Consider the following 22,716-nt stretch of genomic DNA (forward strand, 5'->3'; position numbering starts at 1 on the left):
TGGGCATTGTTATTGTTTTCGTTTTTGATTATCGCCTATCACATGGAATCAACGACGCGTCGCCGTCGTCGTCGTCATCGCGTGGCTTGAAATTCACGGGCAAAGAGATATCGGTGTTGTTGTTGTTAAAGCTCACGATGTGAAATGAAGCGGCGATCCAAAAAGTGAATTTTGCCATTAATTTTTCAAATGAGTTAATCAAAAAATCATCACACTCGGCTCGGCGTGTGAGGAGGAAGATTTGTGTCAGTGAATCCGTGAAGAAGAAAAATTCGCTTTGATTTATTGTCGATTTTGCTTTCAAGTGTTGGTGTGGTTGGAGTTTTAACCTGACGAAGAAGAAAAAGGTGGAAAAGCAAACAGAGAAGAGGATCGGAACGAGTGAAACACAGCATCCAGTCAGAGGGGGGCGCAAGATGAATAACAACACTAGCAGCAACAGCAGCGGCATCGCTGGTGGTGCCGGTGGTGGAGGTGGCGGTGGAGGAGGAGGAGGCGGTAGTTCCCGGGCGCATTTGCAGTCGCTGTTCAACAATTCGCTGGCCATTCGCCAGGAGATTCAGCGGTTCGAGAGCGTCCACCCGTCCATCTATGCCATCTACCATCTGATCGACCTGCTGGACGATAGCCAGGTGGCGGCGCAGATACGCGATCACGTCGTCTGCATTGAAGGTGAGAGTTGTTGAGCGGTTGTTTTTGTTTGGGAGGATTTCCTTGGGTCTATGACCGTTATATTTAAAAAAATGTGTTCACGTGAGTTTTAAAACAAAATTGATAGGGATTTTGAAAGGATGACAAAGTGCAACATAAGATTTCCATAAGTGTCTCAAACAGTTTTTCTGGAGATTTACCTCAGAATCCTCTGAAATTCTCACATAGTAGTTTTTTTAATGTTTGTGGAATCTATGAAGAAAATTCATGTTTTACTTTATTTGTAATTTATGGTTTTTTTTCTGGATACTTGGGACTCTTAAAAATTCTTTTCTATAGTGAATCTTTGACGTGTTTGGCGTTTCTAAAAGAATTTTACATTTTGATGGTAGGAGTAACGAAGAATTACCATTCAATATAAAGTGACATTTAACAATTTGATTGAATTAAAAAATAATTGCATCACTGGTTTTACCCAGATACATTTTACGGTCATTTCTGGCTATTATTTCTATCCAGTAAGTTATAATTACGATACTTATTTATTAGAATTAGAACTTCTTCCGATCGACTTATGTAGCATAAAACATATTTCAATATATTTTTATATTTTGTTTTAACTCGGAAGATTTGCACGAATTTCCACTTCGCCATCCGTCCTGATTTCTCCCGGATGATTTTTCCGACATCTTCTGGAAGTATCTTCCAACTTCCCCTTGAAGGTTTTGACCTGCTTCCTTTAAATGAATCTTATGAAAGTTTTTCTCAACTCTATCCGAAAATATCTTCTATCGTTCAATGGAAGTATATCCAAACTTGCCGTTCAAACAGTATTTTCTGACTTCCCCAAGAAATTCTACTGGCTACTGCAATTATTTCCCATTTTACCCGGAATATCTTTCCCACGGACCTTTTTTCTAATTTTTTTGAAAGTTTCTCCCGGTGTCCTCAGCAGTCTCTGTAACTGCCTTTGTTTGTGTATTTTAATTCTCTAAACTAAAGGAGAAAGATCTATACAACTCTCTAATAAGTAAAATCCCGAAGGCTTTGTAGCCATCCTAATGAAATTATGTAATTGGATTTTTAGCGGAATGCTTAAATAAACACATTGTAGTCGAAATACGTATCTGTCATGGATACCAAAATTAATTAGGTGGAATTAAATGGAAGATAACCTTTTTTGCTGTTTTATTTTTTAACATACAAAACCTGATTTAATGCTATAATCAAACTCGAATCGGTTGCAAAATGCTCACAATCTTCTAGTTCTTTCGATAATATGTTTATGTTTTGAGAGTTGGTGCACAATTAGATTGAGCTTAAGGCGACGCCACTGAGTTAAATCACAACGAAGATATTATGGTCCTGGTCCTACTATGCGCTATCTGAGTTTTAATGCGTTTTAGCGCGCATTTCGACACTAAACGGTCCTCTTATAAGAGTTCAAGATTTAGACATTTTGGGTCGGGCTAACCTCTGCATCATATTTTACGAGCTTCTAAACGGAATTCCAACCAACCTTCGGAGATAGTTTGGGTGAATTTCTAGAGAAATATTCATCGATTTCATCAAGAATCATCAAATGCCTGAAAAGAATATCGGTGAATTTTTGAACGAAGAATCCACGAAGCTCAAAAGGAAACACAACACAATTCAAGAATTAAATTCAAATATAAATCTGAAACGAATTTTCTGATAGGTTTAATGAATCCCTGGAAGAAATCTACTTATATCTGAATGTTTCAATGAACGTTAAGATGAGCATTTAACGAAATTCTTAATATACAGATTCAACTACTTTTTGTGTAGAGATTTAACGAACCTCTGGATTACGATTTAAAGAGCTTCTAACAGAAATTCCATCGAATGTCACGTCACCATAAGGTGAATTTCCCTTAGATACTCATCAAAGGATCAATAAATGATTGGATCGGTGAATTTCTAGCAGAATTTTCAATCTCTGGATAAAAATTTAACGAATCTCCAAATAGAAAATCTACGCCATTTTGGGAATGTATTCAAGCATGCGACTGGAGTTTTATCCAGTATTCCTTTTTCCCAATTCCTAGCTGCTTGATCATTGTACAGTGGTCCAGAATGCAGATTTAGGTGGAATGATATGTTTTGAGCCTGAAATTGAAACTTTAGACTAAAAGTCTCTTCTACAAAGTTGTTCCTTATAGTTATGCCCTCATTTTTATGACAATGAATTCTAGGGTGGTTCCTATTATCATTAAAATCAAAAATCTAACTTGTTTGTTTGAATAAATTAAGGTATACATTCTTCGGCAAATGTATAGCTGAGCTAATTTCAAGCAACTTTGTAGCAAACAACTTTTTTATCTCTCTTAAATTGGCCGATTTAGAGCTATTTTCTTGAATTGAGTTAGGGTGGCTCTATAGAAAACAGTTGTTTTGCTCTAGTTTTCTTATTTCGAATTTCACAGCAAAGGTGTTTTCAAATAACTTTTAGATCTTAAGAAGGCGCAAATTTTTGCCGCACAATATCTTTCGCCGATCAAGAGTTATTGACGTTTTTATACTAAAAATATGCACTTTTCAAATGTTAATATCTCTGGTTGGAGCTAACAAAAAAAAAAGTTTTTCTACAGCATTCGAAAGGGCGTATGTTATTCTCAATAATATGAAAAAAAAATAGAGGTATGTTATTTTTTAAACTCGTATAAAATCAATTTGAATTTATTGATATTTTTTACTATATTCGGGTATATCTTTTTTATTAGAAGAGATACAGGCAACACATTTCGCTCATGAAAGTCATCTTCGAGATACTTTTAAAACTCTTTAAGACGAATGACCGCAAATGGTATCTTTATTACCAAAAACCAGGTATCAAGGAAGATGGTAGTAACAAGCCGGCGAATCTTTGGATGCGAATTTAACTAATAACTGAATATGTATAGAATTTTAAGGAATTTTGAAAATAGAGATTTATCGAATCTTTGTGTAGGGATTTAAAGAATCTCTGTATTAGAGAGATAATGCGAACCTCTGGATTAAAAATCGATGTCTGGAGAAAATATTGAAGAATTTCATGAATCACATTCGTCAATCTTTGAAAAAACACTCCTTTTTACGTTGTGGCAAATTCTGCATTGTTTTATTTTTTTATTTTAAATTCTGCAAATTTATCGCCAATATCAAGCCCCGTGGGCGTAGCTAATGGGGGTGCTTAGGGTGCCTGTCCCCCTCCAGAATGATCGCAGCCATGAACCGAGCTAGTTGATGCAACAATGTACTGCAGGTAAAATCCTGATGAACGTCGGGCCAGCAAAAGTAAACAAAAAGTGGATGAATTGACGTCCAAAGAATCCATGGAGAGAAAATCTATGCCATTCCAGAAATAAATTCAAACATAAGAGATTCAACGATTCTTTGGAAGGATTTACAAATCCTTGGAAAAATCTACACATATATAATAAATAAAGGTTCAACAAATCTTTTCATAACAATTTAACATATTGCTGAATAGAGATTTAACAAATCTCTGTATTAAGGATGTAATGGTTTTTGGTAGGAATTCTAACGACCTTCGAAGGCGCATTATATGAAATTTTTTAGAGAGAGAGATGAAATTCGAGGAGTCTCTGAAAAGACATCGAATGGATCTCTGGAGAGAGATTCAACAAACCTCTGCTAGATCTGGTAGTAGATAAAACAGATATCCAAATGGAATTTAAAAACAAAATCTCTAGATAGAGATAGAGAATTCAGAACAGTTATTCATCAGAAGGTAAACGATTTATAAAGTATAGCATAGTTTAACCACATAATTTCAATATTGTTGCAACCATCGGAAACAATTCCCAAGCTACCTCCAAATTTTCTTCTGACTTATCCGGAATGTTTTTACGACTGGGTAATCGTCGGAAGAAATTTCGAGATAGCTTGTCAAAATTTTTCATTGGTCCGGGAGATTCTTTTGACCTAATATTTTCGAATTCTCCCAGAATCCTCCAAGTTTCCTATTAATGTTCTTCTGATTTCTTCGAAAGCTTCGTCCAGGAGTCTTTCTGCCTTCCACGATAGCGTATTATGACTTCAGTTAGAAGGTTTATGCAACTTCTCCAGCAAATTCCTTAAATCTTTTTTATTGAATCTATTTTAGGCAGAGGCGTCCCGTAACCTCATTTGTTACCTGTGCACCAACTTTTAAAACAAGATGTAATGCCATATTCATACTCGAATCGGTTGAAACATACACTCTATCTTCTAGTTTACTCGATATCTATCCATTGCTAGCAATATTTTGATAACTGTTTATGTTTTGAGAGTTGGTGCACAAGTAGGTTGAGGTTAAGGAAACGCCATTGATTTTAGCTATCTCGAAGTTTGTTTTTTTGACATCTCGGAAGATTTTTTGCTGGCCTCCCCCGGAAATTTCTTCTGGCCTCCCTCGGAAAACTCTTTCGACTTTTTCTGGAACGTTTTTCCGATTTCCATTAGAAAATCTTCAGAGTTCTCTTTGAAGTTTCTTCTAATTTTCTCATTAAAAAATTATGTTGACTCCTCTGGGAAATTTATTATATCTTTCACCCAAAAATCCTTCTAAAATTGTTTCTCGGGAATTGGGAAACATTACTTTTTGTCAATTTCCTGGGCGTTGTTTCCCGAGATGTCGCGGATAGGAAACACTACTTGAGATAATATCAAGGTATTTCAGAGAAAATTTCCTAGGAATTTTTAGGAAGAAATCCAGGAGAGTTTCGACTAGCACTCCAAGTCAATTGAGTGAGTTCAGAGATTTTTTTAAGTAGCTCTCTGGAAAATTCTATGGCGATTGTGAAAAGGAATCCACGATTCGTAACCAACACCACGCAATTTTGAGAGTTCAATTCCAAAAGAATTCTTCCAAGGTATCTACTACCTTGAAAATACTTGGAAAATAACGACTGTGAAGAGGATGCTAGGATTCGTGTACAATACCAAGGGAATCGAATTTTGAGGGTACAATTCTGAAGAAATTCTGCGATGATTTTTAATGAAATTCCGTTGCCACCACATCTCGAACTGAATTTTTTAAGCAACTGAAAGAGAATTTCATGTGAGTTCAGTAGAATTTAGAGGAAAACTTCTTGATAATTCTGAGTCAAATTTGAAGATCATTCTCGTCGGGAGAATTTCCCTGACCGATGATGCTGTATGCCTAGGCGAGCAGAAGTTCGCGCGAAATGGGTATTACAAGTTTTGTTCACAAAAGCTGATAGGCCCTTTTCAATGATTGGTTAAGATATCTGAGGGGAATTGCATGGAAATCCTGTGGAGAATTCAAGCGAATAACAAAAAAATGAGATTATTTTTTTAAAGCTCAATTAGCAAGATTTTTAGCTCGTTGGCTAGTTCATCTCGAATGGAACTTCTGTGAAATATTAGAAAAAGTTAATATTTAAAGAGAATCTAAGGACGAATTACAATAATATTTTGGAGCGTTCTAAAGAGAATTTATGGACTAAAATTTTAAAGAGACTCCCAGAGAAATTTTCAAATTTATTTTAGAAGAATTTTGTGATATAAAATCAAATGAAATCCCGTAAAGTTTTGCGTAAATTTAAAACCCAGGAAATGTATGTAGTAATTACCCATTTCGCCTAGTCTTCGGCCCAATCGCATTCGGTTTAATGCTTAATTTAAGTGTATATCGCACAACTCGGAAAATTTACCAAATTCCGGTAAAAAAAAACGAGAATTGCTAATCGCAGGATGACCACTAAACCGGGAAAATCGAGAGAACCAGGAATTAACAAGGAATCGAAAAAAAAACGGGAAACAACCGAGAGTTTGGCTGCAATTATAAAATATATTTTGTATGTCTTTATACCTTTAGAGCGAGTTTTTCCAAAAGAAAGGCTTGCTCTTTTTGCTGCATATTGTCCATAACTTTTTAGAATTTAATTTCTAAGCAATATTTACAGTTGATTTTTCGTACCGATTCCAATTTTGCAATTTTGTGCATGGAAAACATTCATGATGCCGGACATTAGAAACGCAAATTTGCAAAGTTAAACTTAACTTAAAATATCCAGAGAATTTTTAGGTTTGAAATCGAAATTACGTTGGATTTCCGCTCAGAGTTATAATGCAATTTTTCTTAAACTTTCCGGGAACCACTTTATCGTAATTACCTTGGAATCAGCCTGAAATTGTCTTTAGAAATTCCTATGAATCCTTTTTAGAAACCTTTGAAAATATCGATTTCGTTTAAAGTCTTTCCAATATTTTATTTCAACTCCACTCAAAACTCTCCTCAGAAATCGTTTCTAGTTAGAAATCCCTTGGAATTTTCTTTATAAATCCTTGGAGTTCTATTAAAACATCTTCTCTTTTCTTAAAACATTCATCAGAATTTGATTTTTATTTTCCTCTATGTTTTGTAGTTAACCTCAGACAACGATGTTTATGAATATATCTCAGCAATCCATGGAAATTATCTTTAATTTCGGTGTCTAATTATTTCTAAATTCTCATCAGTACTCTCGGAAAGTTAATTAAATTTCACCTGCGATTCTCCTCACGATCCCCATGCAATTCTTTACAGAATCAGCTAGAAATTCTCCATGAAGTTATTTCCACAACTCCCTTGGAACTTCCTATGTGCTCCCCAGAAATCCTTCGGTTTTCATCTCAGAATCATATTGGTCAGAACTTCTTTTAATTTCGTAGGAATTCTCCTAAGTACTTGAATTATTTTTCGAATTCTTTTCAAAATTCCATAGGTATTCGGGTCATAATTGTATGGAAAATTCTTTAAATTGTTAGAATCCTGAAAATTTTCCGAAGGCCGATTTTTTTAGAATCTTCTCGGGGGGTCTTGGAAATTTATTAATTTGAGTATTTTTTTCAGCCCCAGATTTATGAAAAATAAATCTGATTCTGTTTTATTTTAATTCAGCATCTCGAAAATAAAAAAAAAATCGCGATCTCGAAAAAATTTCGTAGCCTAAGAATCCAAACAAATGTGCAGAAACTTCGGATTTTTTTTAATTTTTTTACTCCAGATTTCAGGTGGAACGTTAGGAGAATTCCAAGACAGTTCAGAGTAGAATCCCAATTGAATCATGAGTAGCATTCAAATTAAATTTTCAACAGAATTCTGAGGAAGATTCCAAAGAGAATAATTTTAAGGAGCATTCCAAGTGATTTTTAAGGTGAGCTCCAAGGTTCTTGTGAGTAGAATTCCAAGAGAAGAAGGAGAATTCAAATGAAATTCTGAAAATAATGCAATGCAAGTTCCGAAGAAAAGGAAGTAAATTAGTGGCGTCGGTGGTGTAGTGGTAAGCGTGATTACCTCTCACTCCATCAGGCCTGGGTTCAATCCCAGTCGGCACCGCTGGGATGTTCTGAGGCATAACATCTCTGATCACACCTTCCTTCGGAAGGGAAGTAAAGCCGTTGGTCCCCGGTCCATGAGTTGATGGATCGATAGGTAGGGTCCAGGTGTGGAAGCTGCCTCCCTGGCGTCGGTAGCATTGGTTCCCAACACAGATCACAAGATCGACGGAAAACAAATCAAGGAAAAATTAGGAGGGAAAATTACCAAGGAATACTTAGGTGAGTTTCGAGTCTATTCCTGTAATATTTCTTAGAGAACTGAAAGAAGTGTTTCTAAAGAATTCTGAGGAAAATTTCATGGAATTTACAGGATTACTATAAGAAAATTATCTGTAGAATTTAGAGGAAATTCCGACGATATTTCCTTGGAAATTTTAGGAGAATAATTAATGAATACTAGGAGTTCATTTCAGGAGAATTCTTGGGTAATACAGCAAACCCAATTAATAATTTTAAGTGAATTTCAGAATGAATCAAAGTGTCTTCTATAGAGAATTTCTAGAGTATTATGGTGCAAATTGTAAAGGACTTATTTTTTAGATGTTAGGCACCTTTATTGTTTTTTTGATTTAACCTAGATAATTTTTTAAATTTTTTGCTATCTTACACTAATTAAGAAAGCTATAAATCGACCTTAGTATAACACATTTATGCCTCCTGGAACTAGATTTCTCTTCGTTTGAAATATTACCAGTTCACTCAAGATTTTTTACTCCCCTACAGGGTGCCCATCGCTAAAAATCTGCTATTTATCAATTTTATCGAGATGAACGCATCATTGGGACGGTACTAATGGATATTTTCGGTCACTATTGAAAATTTAATCGATTGCTGAATTTATGTATGGGCCCAAATTATTCCACCTATATGCGGTTTCTGGACCACTGTGCAATGGCTTTATCCGTCAATTCCTCGCAAATAAGAGATCACACACTCAAACTTTCAATACCATGAGGGAGGGAAATCTTTCCTTCGTGAGATCAGCGGTGGAAATTCTTTGCATACAAAATCAGTTACACCCTATTGAAATGTTGACATAGTTTCGATTGTCTCATACGGATTTCAGTAAAAATAAAAACCAGACAAAATATCTTACTTGACCCAGTTTTCTTAACTCTCTTCCTTTTTCCTCCGATATAAATCATCTCCCACACTACCCCAAAAATTAAAGCAAAGATGGAAGACAAATGTGCGTTCCAAAATATCACCCCTGTCACATTTTCCCCGTGGAAGTAGACCCTAGGATCCACCCGAAAAAAAAACCTTCTCGTGATTCAGCTTTGCTGTAATCATTCTTGACTACACTCATATATTATTGAACTGGGTTGAGTAGAGTGATAAAATGTCCTCTTCTCATTCCGCACAGTGCCGTCGTTGATAGGGGGCCGTAAGTATGTGCGATAAGAGTATTACTAATTTCTGGCTTCCTCCCACGCCGAAACACCATTTAGCACTGAGAGACGCTGAGTTCACTATCACGACGGACGGTTTTATGGGTCGAAAATGAACGATGCCATTAATAATGATTATGCTAATTTCATGCAACTTTCAGCAAGCTTTACGCGTTCGTTCGCAAACTAACAATTCGACTGACGCTTGCTGGATTCAAAACCTAAAAATTCGCGGAAAGGTTTATTACCGCGTTGTTCGTTCGTAACTACTGGCAGACATCGCGACGACGCCGCAGCGTGCTCGTAAAAGCCAACCGTTAAGAATCGATTGTGTCTAGGGAACTGAAAACTAGTTAGGCAACTTTGTTTGTGTTCCAAGTTGTTAGCCATCAGTAAAATTTCTCGACCAACTGCCCGAATAATATCGGTGCTAGTCAATGTGATTTAACATCAAAATATTTCTATTCGGGCTGGCTGACTACATCCGAGGACGTCAGCGCCGCCGTGGTCGACCGTCGCGAAGTACAATTTTACGCTTGCCCTCCGCTTATCGAATCGCTCCATCTCTCTCTCTCTCTCACTCCATCTCCTGTGTCTGTCGTTTTAAATCGGTTTTCCTCGCAGCTTTCAACACCGACCTCGCCGACTGACGACTCTACTCTGATGGAAATCACAGATTACGTCATGTAGAGTTACTTCCGAGCTATTATCCGTATCGACAAAGATGATGATGATGGTCAGCTTGCTGGTGGCAATCATGGGCGTCTGAAGGTGGTTTGGATGAAAGTGAAATTCAATATCGGAATTATGTCTACCAATTTGCTTGCTTGAATAACTTTTCGAAAATACCCTCCGAAAGGAAACCCACGCTCGTCTATGTCGGAAATCGACTTTTCTCCTGCACAAGAGTCTGAAAGTACGGAAGTAAGCCTATTACGTCTGCTCACAGCCATGCATGCATAATCCATCTCCCGGTCGGCATACTTTCGGTTCGAGTTACGGACAGGACGACCTTTACTTTGATTGACTACGACGTTCCCAAGTCTCACTCTGAGCATCGGAATGCACCGCTCTTCACTGGCACTTGTGTGGCTGCCCACGTTGTTTGCCCGGCTTTCAAGTCAGTATCGTCTGTCATCAGCAGCAGCAGCAGCAGCAGTAGTAGAATGGAATGCAATCAACTCGAGTGTCCCAGTTGTTTCGTTTTTCATTTCGACCGTGCTGAGTTGAGGTAACTGACCTGCTCTTGCTCTCGGACTAGAGGGGAAGAAGTTGAATCACTACTAGGCAGATTCTCATTACTCCGGGATAGCCTCAGGGGACATACCACCGCCATATCTGCTGCAGTCGGTTGGTCTGGCAAAAACTGCTGGCCATAGCAAACCACGCGGAAGGTAGGTTCTTTTTCGTTCGTGGCAGGAAAGGATTTGCCCGGTAATTGAAAGTCACCATCCTTTCGCTTCCAGTGCGGTCTTATGCTTGGCTAAATGGCAAATGATGCCGAGACGATGCAATCAAGTGAGTGAAATATGCTTATTGAATGGAAGTTCCTTTTCTCCTGAACAGCGCTCCATATGCTATGGTCCTCTGAAGATGTTGAGATAATCGTACTTCCAAAGGATTACACTCTGGGTAGGAACGGACCGTCTGGGATAGGTCAGTCGTATTTGACGAGAATTCATAATTGTGATAACCTTTGCTCGATTTGTACAGGGTTCAGCAAAGCAGACCTAGCCTTCTAGATTCGTGCACCTTTGTTGATTTCTGTGAGATGTGAGACAATTTCTGTAATGGTAATGTCCCAAACGATGTCAGCCTAACTGCTTCAAGCTTATTATTGAAGCTATACGCTTCTACTATGACCAACCCATCAAACAATCGAAGATATCTCCATCGAAATCGATTAATCGGATTCGTTTAGGTAATTTCTTGTTTGCTTCTCATCCGCCATCATCGCGTTCCGCCTCATCTCTCTTGTTAGGGCCAATTCTCCAATTTCACGCCAATGAAAATTGTACAATCCGCGTGTCTGTCTCTCGCATTGAACCTATCGATTTTCGTTCGCCATAAACCGGAAAAAAATGGTGCCCACTTTTGTCGGGAAGATGATGATCGATTGGGTGGATTTCATCGTAATCGTAATATAACAACAAGATGTAAGTGAGCAATCCCCCGATGACACTTGTGTGCGCCGTTCAGACAAAGGTAGTACTGTTTTCCGACGATCGAAGCGCCCCGGGGGAGAAATAGGACGAAATTCCTGTTGCTGTTTGATAGTCTCATGAAAATGGAGCCTGTACACGAGATGACTACAAACGACGACGACGACAAGTCCTTCGGGCTGTAAAAATACATTGTTCGCATTCTGATGGAAGGGAGATTACACGAGAGCATGAAGCGTGATGCAAGCAAATGTTCAACTTGCCTAGAATTGAGGGGGCAGTGGTACGGTAATGATCCGATTTTGTCATTCCCCAATAATTTAACACAATCGTAGTTCCAAGTCTTTATCATTTATCTTCAAGATTGATGTTTAAGGTATGCTTTGGAGCAATAAGACAACTGAAAAGTGCATGGGTTTCATATAGGGAACTGACATAATCGGGTTATTACTGTAGTACCTTCGTAAGAATATAAATAAGCGCAAAGGAGTTTTAGATGCAATGGAATTTGCCTCCAGGGATGTTGATGTTGGTGTGTTTGCAATCCGTGTCTGGTTGGAGCGAGGGTGGATATGGAGTGTGATAATGAACGGTGGTTTTCGGAATGTTCTTGTTTTATGGTTAACGTAAATGCTGCTTTAAGCAGCCGGGGAAATTAGCTACCTGCTAGCTCATTGAGGTACTTTCGATGAAGTGAAATTGCTGCTTTATTTTCTGGGAAATCCTTTAGATTTCATCATGTCAAGAAATAGCTTTCGACCTGTCAAGAGATTGTATACGGGGAGGATCTGGCTCCAAGATTCTTCCGAGATGGCATTCCACGAATCGGTGTTATTTGCAGCTTTGTCGTCGAGTGCCTTTTCACGGTTCGTTTTCTCTCCAACTGGCTTGATGGATTTCACGTGTTCGGGGAAATTGGCTGGAATAGAACCATATTCTCGCAAGATTCAATTGCAAATTGTGTCTTGTTTTAGATCGAGTGGAAGTGCACTCAGAAAAGCGGTTCTATGCTACAGTCATTGATAGTTGAGAAAGGCTAACATCCAGAATGTACATTTATCAAAGCTGTTCCGATTCGACAGAATACAACGATAATACAGGATATGTACACTTTTAAATTTGCATCGTACATGGTTTTAGTGAATTTATATTCATTTAATTCGTCAAAAATTGGGATTGCTCTGAGTATGCCTTGCCAGTTTTTTAATCAGTTATAAACATTCAACTATGCTTGACACATTTGAAATTAAGTTCGGTTTCACAGACCCTCTAGAATTGCTCAATCAGTTTTGTTTTACTTGATACACGAAACATCTCAATTAGCCCCTGGAAGTCCACTTAGACTAATCTCAATTTGTTCTTTGGAAGAATCCTCAGCATGTCTGGAAGATTTTTTGATTTGACCTTAAAATCCTTCAGAATGTGTCCTAACTGATTTAATTATTTTTGTTAAATGTGTTCAGGGCTTGCTAAAAAAAATCTTTCAATTTGCCTCTTGACTTTTCCAACAAACCATCTTAACCTACCGGAAATGTTCGTTTGTTTTTTTTCTAGAACTCACTTGATGATTAGTTGTTGAAGTTGTAACCCTCCAGCGCCCACAAGCGAATAATAATTATATCACGCAAAATGAACCCTCCGTCCCTAATTATTGCGAAACTTGCTTGGCTATGAATTATATTGATTTTGAACTAAAATATGATCTCTTTTATTCCAGAACAATTTTTAGAAAAAGTAGTGTAAATTCATAAAAGTATGTATTCCATGGGAAACTTCATTCCTCTTCCTTTCTGAATCTATGCCCTTTGAAAACTTGGAGGGTGGTGGACCTAGAGCTGACATTCGTTTTTGAATGAAATCCGGGTTTTCGAAATCATCGTGAAATGCCTGTGAATTTCGATTAATAATCGGGGAAAAATAAGATTCTGGTCATTGAAACAATTTTGATTCCATTGGACTAGATTTCCAGAATAAATCACTTTGAAGCTCTTCTAAGAGAATTTTAATGAAAATTGCATAGACATTTTGAGAAGATTTCAGGATGAATTCAAAAGGTAGTTCAGAGCAAATGTCCAAAGGAGTTTTGGGATGAACTCTAAGAGAGTTTTAGGCAATTGTGTGAGTTCAGAGTAGAATTGTCAAAAAGTTCTTTGGAAAATTCCATGACGATTGTGCAGAGGATTTCAGGATCCGTGAAAATTATCAAGGGAATCTAATGTTGAGTGGAAGAGTTTAAAGAGATTTTTTGCTAAACGAAAAAAAAAACGATTCAAGTTTTGTTTATTAAATGTTTGCGAAACATACACTTCAATTAATCACACTCAACGTTAGTTTTTCTTTGCCCTCCCGGGGGCGCTTTTCCACAGCTTTTGTAATTAGGGATATCGTTGGTTTTAGCGAAGAAATTTTTTCAGAACATCAGTTTTCGCTAGAAAATTGAAAATTATTTTTTAAATGTGCCCCTTAATATTTTGTGACTGGTTTGAAGGGGGAATGACATATTATTTTTTAAATATTATTATAAAGTTTTTGAATATTAAATTTCTGAAATTGCTCTGATCTCTGAGTCATGCAGATTTCTACTTTATTAACTTATGTGCCTCTTTTCCAAATGGTTTAATATTAACCTATTTGACATCAACTAACAATTTGTAGTTTCTTAATAATCTTGGAACTCTGAATCATGAGAGTATTCTTATAAAGGGTGTCCACGATGAAATTGCCACACACAAAATTGATTCGCAAAATTCGAGTTTTCATCCGATTGCCATCAAATTTTCAGGGATTGAGAAATAACTATTAAACTTCATTTTACCATTTTACTCGTATTTTATTTACAGTCCATACGCAAATGCCCGCACCTTGGCCTTAACCCCGGCCATAAGATTCTGCACAACCTGTGAATCAACCGTTTTTTGCATGTAAACCCATACTTTCTTCAGTTCCTCGACTGTCTTCACTACCTTAGGTCGTTTAAGAAGGTGCTGCTTCATAATCGCCCAGTACTTCTCGATGGGGCGGAGCTCCGGAGTGTTGGGAGGGTTGAACATTTTCGGCACGAAATTGACCTTATTGTCCGCATACCACTTCAGCACGTCCTTGAAGTAGTGGCATGAGGCCAAATCCGGCGAGAAGATTGTTGGGACGTTGTGGGCCTTCAGGAGAGGAAGCAGCCGCTTCTGGAGGCACTATTTTATGTACACCTGTCCGTTCATCGTGTCCTGGGTCACGAAAGGTGCACTCCGCTTCCCGCACGTGCAGATGGCTTGCCAAACCAGGAATTTCTTCGCAAATTTGAACATCTTCTGAGTCCGGACATGCTCCGGAACGCTGAACTTATCCTTGGCCGTGAAAAACAGGTTGCCGGGGATCTGTTTGAAGTCGGCCTTCACATATGTTTCGTCGTCCATGATGCAGCATTCAACTTTCGTCAGCATGTTGAGGTACAACTTCCTGGCACGGTTTTGGCTTGTTCTGCTTCTCGTCGCGATTAGGGGCCTTTTGTACCTTGAACGTTCGAAGCCCAGCCTTTGTTTTGGCCTTCTGGACAAAACTTCGGCTTAGGTGCAGCTTCTTAGCCACATCCCTAACGGAGGCGTTCGGATTTCGGTTGAAGGCCCCAACTAGGCGGTTGTGATTTTTGGTGTTGTACGGAATACTTTTTCCTTCACTTCTGGGCTTCCGATCGGTGATCAACCGTTCCTCGAACCGCTTAATCACTCGCGACACCGTGGAATTCGCGATTCCCAACATTTTAGCGATGGAACGATGCGAGAGATCCTTGTTCTCGTGATGAATGCGCAAGATTTTATCACGCACGAGCTGTTCTTTCGACTCCATTGAACTAAATCCACCCAAATTTTCATTAAATTCTACCCAACGGTTAAAAAGTTAGAGCAATTTCATAGTGTGGCAATTTCATCGTGGACACCTTTTACTCACAAGAAAATTCCCTTGGAACTCTTCTCGTACCTTTAAAAATTCCCTTCGGAATTCCCTTGAAAGTCCCCTAAGAATTTTCTCGGAATACTCCATAGGATTCCTTTCATATTATCCTGATCAATTCCTTTGAAAATATTCTCAAAATTGTAACCAAAACTCTTTCAAAAAGTATTGTAGAATATTCTAAACTAGACTAGACTAGAATATTTTCTGCAGCAATCCTTTTGAGTCTATTTCTTTTAAAAGTATCTTCAGAACACTCTATAAATTTAGTACGAACCAGCCTAGGGCTGAAATTTCCCTTAACAAAGAAATCTTTAATAAATAAACTTTATAAATTCTGTTAACACTTACCTTTGATTTCTCGTCAAAATTGTCTTGAAATTTTGTTTTGAATTCACTCGCTATTCTCCTCACGAGCCCTATAAAATTATAATTAGAATCACCTAGGAATTCCCCTTAATGTTATTTTCATATTTCCCCACAATTATACTAAGAATTACTTGGAAATTCAATGCAGAACTTTCTTAACCCCCCCCCCCCCCGAAAATTCCTTAGAACAGAAGAGAGAGAGATAGAGATAGAGAGAGAGAGAGAGAGAGAGAGAGAGAGAGAGAGAGAGAGTGAGAGAGAGGAATTAGTAATTTTCATTTAATTCCACTACCTTATTTTGTTAACCTTGATAGATACGCGTATTTATTGCAGAGACTTCTTAAGTGTATTTTACTTAAACTCGACTCACTCTACTGCCTTTTAAATTGTCCTAAAAATCCATAAACATTCTCCTGAGAATTTCATTCATTGCATTTTTTTTTATGGTTCAGAGCCTGTAAAAATTTCTAGAAACAACATATTGTTTTTTTTTTATCTGTGTTCTAGTAAGTTTTCCAACATTTCACATTTTGATTTTTTCAATTCCCATAGTTTAGAAGAAATACATTTTTGTTAAATCGAAGATGTTAAATTTTTTTTTATAAATATATAACAAATTAAAAAAAAATAGTCTGGTGCTCATAAAGCAAACAAATGTCAAAAGCTTCAGAATCATGAACATTTTCTTAATCCCATATTTTAAGATTTCTTTTGGTGCAGACTGCGGAACAAACATTTTCGTACTCCGAAATCTCCAGCAATATTTTCCCTGTATCTCATTTGTATTAAGTTAAAGATTTCTTAAACAATTTCCTAATTCAGTGTCTCACTTTTTACCATTCGGTGTAATGATCCATTCAGCTAAATAGCGTTCGGCCTAGTGACCTTAAATGTATCAGTTAACCAAAAGCAAATGATACTATCGAATAAGAAAGGTCAAAGCTTGAGACCTCTTTTGTTTGTAAATCCTGAGAACTTGCTGAACAATGAGTTGCATGGTCACTAGGGTCGAACGCTATTGAGCTGAATGGGTCATTATACCGAATTGCGAGTAGTGAGAGATTGAATGTGCGTTGTTCGAGTATCTGGGACACTCTCGAGTCCCTTTGAATCTCGAATGGAAAGGTGATGGACTTTCGTGTCTGCTACTCAACATCGTGTTAGAAGGTGTGATCAGAAGAGCTGGGATAGACACGAGTGGCACGATTTTTAGGAAGTCCATCCAGCTTCTTGGTTTCGCCGATGACATCGACATCATGACACGGAACATTGAGCACATCAGACTGAAGGCTGAAGCTAGGCGGATTGGACGCAACGCATCAAAGACAAAATAGATTAAAGAAAGAAGTTCTAGGGAAGACAATGTTAGCCTAGTTCAGATTGACGGTCACGAAATCGAGGAGGTCGATGAGTTCGTGTATTTGGGCGCACTCACTTGGGACGCTCCGGTCGAATAAAATTCGTCGCCGCACGAAGTTAACTGTCTACAAGACGCTGATTAGACCGGTGGTCCTCTACGGCCACGAGACCTGGAATTTGGCGTTTTTGAACGGAAGGTGTTGCGTACCATCTACGGTGGAGTGCATGCAGATGGATGACGGATCGTGGAGGAGGCGAATGAACCACGAATTGCACCAGCTGCTGCGAGAACCATCCATCGTCCACATTGCAAAAATTGGGCGACTACGGCGGGCTGGGCACGTCGTAAGAATGCTGCACGATGACCCAGTGAAAATGGTTCTAGAAAGCGACCCAACACGCAGCGGGCAAGGTGGATCGACCAAGTAGAAGGTGACCTGCGGACCCTTCGCAGACTACGAGGCTGGCGAAGTGTGGCCATGGATCGAGTAGAGTGGAGACGACTTCTTTGGACAGCAGAGGACAACAAGGCCTTAGCCTGATTGGTAAGGTAAGTAAGAGAGATTGAATTAAGAGATTGTTCAAGAAAGCTTTAATTGTATCAAAATGAGATATATTTCTTACAATCACTTCAGATTTGAGGATCACTTCCAGTTGACTTACACGCTGGACTGACAGATTCATAATTATTATTAGCTGACCCATCATTGTGGGATGATTGTAAAACGGATGTGTTGTGGGTCAAAGCATAGTAAAGATCAATGGTTTATTTTTCTAAATATCAAGCGAGACATTTTTTTTCCTTGATTTTGTTTTCCGTCGATCTTGTTTTCCGTGCTGAGCACCAATGCTACCGACGCTAGGGAGGCAGCTCCCACACCTATACCCTATCGAACCATCAACTTATAAATTGGGGACCAACGGCTTTACTTCCCCCGAAGGAAGGCGTGATCAGAGATGTTGTGCCTCAGAAAAAAAAACCGAAAGATGACAAATCTGGAAAAATATACCTCGTATAATAATAAGATAAGATAGGTAATAAGATAAGAAGACAAGACCTGTGGACTGGCTTTGGCTTTCAGGATACAGAGAATTTTTTTCCATAAAAATTTGAGCAGATTTTGAACGAATTCTAGATATAACACCAAGGTATTTCAGAGAATATTTTCTAGGGACCTTTAGGAAAATCACTAAGAGAGTTTTTACGAGAACTCCCAATAGTGAAAAGGATTCCAGGATTCTTGAAAAATACCAAGGGAACCGAATTTTCAGGATACAATTCCGAAATAATTCTGCGAAGATCTATAAGAAAATTCCGGGGATAATTCCAAGCACATTTCGAATGAAATTTTTAGAGAATTTCATTCATGATGAATGTGGGCGTCTTAGTGGAATACCTGTATAAAGAGAGAGAGAGAGAGAGAGAGAGAGAGAGAGAGAGAGAGAGAGAGAGAGAGAGAGAGAGAGAGAGAGAGAGAGAGAGAGAGAGAGAGAGAGAGAGAGAGAGAGAGAGAGAGAGAGAGAGAGAGAGAGAGAGAGAGAGAGAGAGAGAGAGAGAGAGAGAGATTAGCAATTTCCAATTCCACTACCTTATTTCCTTATCCTTGACAGATACGCGTATTTCGTCTACATTGTGCAGAGTCTGCATCCGATGAATCATGTGGTGGAAGGCGGCCATTTTCTGCTGGAACGAATGGTTGGAAGTGTAGGAAATAACTCTTTTGGGGCTTGTTGGTTTCCTGTAAATTTCGTATTCAAGCGAAGAAGATGATGACAATTCCCTGGTGACTAGAAGATCGAGAAATGCGAGTTTCCCGTCTTTTTCTACCTCTTGAGTGAATTTGATATCCTTGTGAATTTTGTTGATCTCATCTAAAATTTGTGGAAGGGCTTCCCGTTTAACTACGCTGAAGATATCGCCAACAAACCTCCACCAACGGTTTGGTAATAGTCATTTCTCCTTCAGGATTGTCTCCAAGTTGGCCATGAAAAGTTCACTCCTTTCGTCTGCTTGTAGAAATTACTTCGGAAAGAGAAGTAGTTCTCTTTCATACAAAGGCGGGTCAGCTTAAGGTACGTCCGAACCTTGTTTCTCCATGCTGCATCCTCTCGTTGTGTTAATAACCAGTCCTCCAAATGGTTGATCGCTTCCTCGACTGGTACGCTGGGAAAAAGAGCTGTGACGTCGAAAGATACCATAATCTCGACCTCGTTGATGTTTCCTGAAGATTGTAGTTGCTGGGCGAACTCCTGGGTGAGGCATAACATCTTTCCTTCGGAAGGGAAGTAAAGCCGTTGGTCCCCGGTTCATGAGTTTATGGGTCGATAGCTAGGGTCCAGGTGTGGAAGCTGCCTCCCTGGCGTCGGTCGCATTGGTTGTGCTGTGCAAGAACAAGATGAACGGAAATCAAATCAAGGAAGGAACTTCCAATGAGAATTTCAAATTTATTTTAGAAGAACTCTGAAAAGAATTCTGTTACAGTAAATTAATCTAAATGCTTGAGAACAATCTAAGTCTGTAAAGTTTAGAACGAAATTTTCATACACAAATTGTGAAGACTTCGAACGTGCCGCAGAACCAAATTCAAGATCCAGCAAAGGTGCTGCTGTCTTAGAAATGACCCATTTCAACTTCGGCTCAATTGCATCCAGTTTGCTGAATTCAAATGTATATCGCTAAACCGCGAAAATTTCCAAAATTCCGGGAGAAAAACGAGAAAACCTGGAAATTGAAATTTCGAGATTTGCTGGTCATCATGAAGATAAAGAAGAGCTGGGTGAATTCATGCCCCTGTGGTTGAGTTAGGAAACAGTCAGAAAAGAACGTCTAAGCGTGAGTAAATTGCCAAGGACCTCTTATCGTATCATAGAGTAAATCGAGCTAAGAAACGGATCATGAACTGCTGAAAATTCACACGTCGCTGTCAATCATAGTAACGTCCCGGTTACTGCTAGAATTTTATACCTGCCGTTTACCACGTTTAAAATGCGTAAATTAAAAAAAAAATGCGGCTCCTTCCCGTTGTTGGCAACACGCGATTTCTGTCTTTTTTGCATTCTATAAAATGTATCGAACGCTTTATTCAATTTAAGATTGTACTGCACCACTCTTCATGGGTTAGAGGTCCATGTGCAATTCTTTTGAAAATTACTGGAAACTCAGGGAAGTGTAGGGAATTTTGTTTTCTTCCTTGAGTCGACACCCTGATTTCCTGAAACAAAAATCTGCTAAAAATTTAGAGAAATCAAAGGGGGATCATGTGTTCCCAGGTATAAACTGTGTCCAGTCTCCTCAACTGCGTAATGCAAGTAAATCAAATTCATCTGAAATACTCAAGTCATTTCTATCGCTTGGAGTAGATCTTCAAGCAGCACTTCTTTGACAGTTTAATGCTACATCCTGAACATCTCCAGTGGTTTTGACCTGAACCCAGGTCAAAACTCTATCAATGTCGTTTATTGCTTCGTTGAGAGTTTGCTAGCTTTGTCTTTGCCCTGCTGGGTTCAAAGTCAGTGCTTACTTACAAATTTCGTTTTTGACCTTCCGGAGCGTGTGGTCCACCTACCTCCTCTTTACGTTCTCGAGTTTCTGTTTATATCGGTTTCTGATCACATCGACGAAGAAGCTCATCATTCGAGGTCCAGTTGTGAGGCCACTAAGCTTGGATTATATATTGCAGGCATCGGTCAATAAAGACCAGAATCTTTTGAGCGTTCTCCGCTGATACGAGCCATATTTTTCGGACGGAACAGCTCAGATTTCAGGTTGGAATATATCATTTTGATGTTGACTAAATCTGGTTTGTCCTAAACACATTTCGAAAATTCTGAAAGGCACCACTAGGTTTCTTAATTCGTGCACCCATTTGGGACTTTTTGTCCAAATTTAATGTGGTTTCAACAGCTTGCAAATAAAGTTGGAATAACTTAATGTCCAGCCCACTGTAGTATGCCGTTATTTTATCAGCTTTGGTTTCCTAATAAGTTATTTTCCAGAAGAACTTCTTCTTAAAATCATCAGATACTTCTCCATTACGATTTCTATAATATTCTTATTAAATAAATTTAATAAGAGTTTTCCCTATTCATCTCGTTGGTAAACTCCTGCTGGCACTTGTAATTTTTTTTTTACCCCAATACTGTGAGTTAACTGGAGCAACGAATCATAAGCCAGCTATTCCATGACATCTTGCCGGTCACCACCTGACCCGTCCTCATTTCTCAACGTTCCACTGGCATGTTTGAGTGGAAACAAATCCTTCCAACTCGGATAGTTACGACTAGCTCGTGCGAATGAGTTCATTGTTCTCTCTGTCACCTACCCGTTTAGTATTCCCGTAGCGACCAAAACTCATCATCAGACTGCGGAAAAAAAACGAGCCAAATCCACTTGACTTCCATCCACCTTCAACAAGAAAAAAAATACCAGCGTGACGATTTCTCCTGCCAGAGAAATCCAATTAAAATACCGCAGTCAGTACATTTGGGATATGATGACGATGATACAAAAAAAAGTCTAGCACCCGATTTCCCATCATTTCTCAGCTCCGAGAACTCGCAACAATTTCAGCGATGATGACTTCTGGGCTTTTCCTTTGGTCCGCGTCGCCATTCTAGACATATTCTACGTTGCGTCGCTATTTTCAGTCACATTACTACACTGTTACTATTATAGTGTTTTAGGGGTGCCGTTCTTTTATAGTAGCGTTGTTTGGTGGCGTTCGTGATGAAGGAACACTAAAATGTTACATTTCGACGCGCAGTGACGCAGTGTCGTCATCGAACCAATCGGACGGCCGAAAACGAATGTGTTTTGTTTGTAAACACAACAGATGGCTTGGAGTGTGTGTGTGTTATAATTTGTCTCGTTAAATATAGGGTTTCTAATTTTAGATTAGCGCGAGGCACCGAGGGAAATAGTTTGGCAGGTTGGTGATTATCGGTATAGAATTATGGTTGGCATTTCTTTCAGTGTGGGTAGCGTCAAAATGCATTAACATTTTTGCGCGAGTTCGGTTTATTATCGAGAATGCTTCGAATGTATTTCTACTCTGTATGTGCGTATTTGGGGGGCTCAGATAGCCTAGTCAGAAAAAGGCTTGGTATTACCGGAAGTGGTCGGCGGTCGGCGGTCGAACCCAGTCCGGTCGAGGAAATCTCTCGGGTTGGAAATTTTCTCGACTTCCCTGGTAATAGAGAATCATTGTTGGCATAGAAAACATTCAATTAATAACTTTGGAAGTCCATCTAGAACACTGAGTCGAGAGCCGGCAAAACGTTCGCTACAGATGCTTTAAATCCTAGAATAATAATAAGAAGAAGATACGCATATTCACTGTTTTTCATTATCACATTCATTGCAATCAAGTGTATATAAATAGTTTCGTCTTGCAACATTCTTGCAATGATTGATAACCTCGATTAGAGTTTTGCAGGATGCTATCCCAGAAAAGTAAGTTTGCAGTTGGCTTCAATCGATTGCAAACTTT

At 38.7% G+C, this 22,716-nt stretch overlaps 1 protein-coding gene across 1 annotated transcript in view; it reads left to right on the forward strand.

The window, feature by feature from the left end:
* Positions 1–461: 461 nt before the first annotated feature.
* Positions 462–22,716, forward strand: part of CenG1A (Centaurin-gamma-1A) — a 462,307-nt gene continuing 440,052 nt past the window's right edge. The window contains exon 1 of the mRNA XM_065223458.1: positions 462–672. The gene's annotated coding sequence lies outside the window, so the exon portion shown is untranslated. The remainder of the gene's footprint in view (positions 673–22,716) is intronic.

The sequence above is a fragment of the Ochlerotatus camptorhynchus genome, unplaced genomic scaffold (genome assembly GCF_037179485.1).
Source record: "Ochlerotatus camptorhynchus isolate MF236.1 unplaced genomic scaffold, CSIRO-AGI_Acam_v1.1 ptg000017l, whole genome shotgun sequence".
NCBI classification, from domain to species: Eukaryota; Metazoa; Arthropoda; class Insecta; order Diptera; family Culicidae; genus Ochlerotatus; species Ochlerotatus camptorhynchus.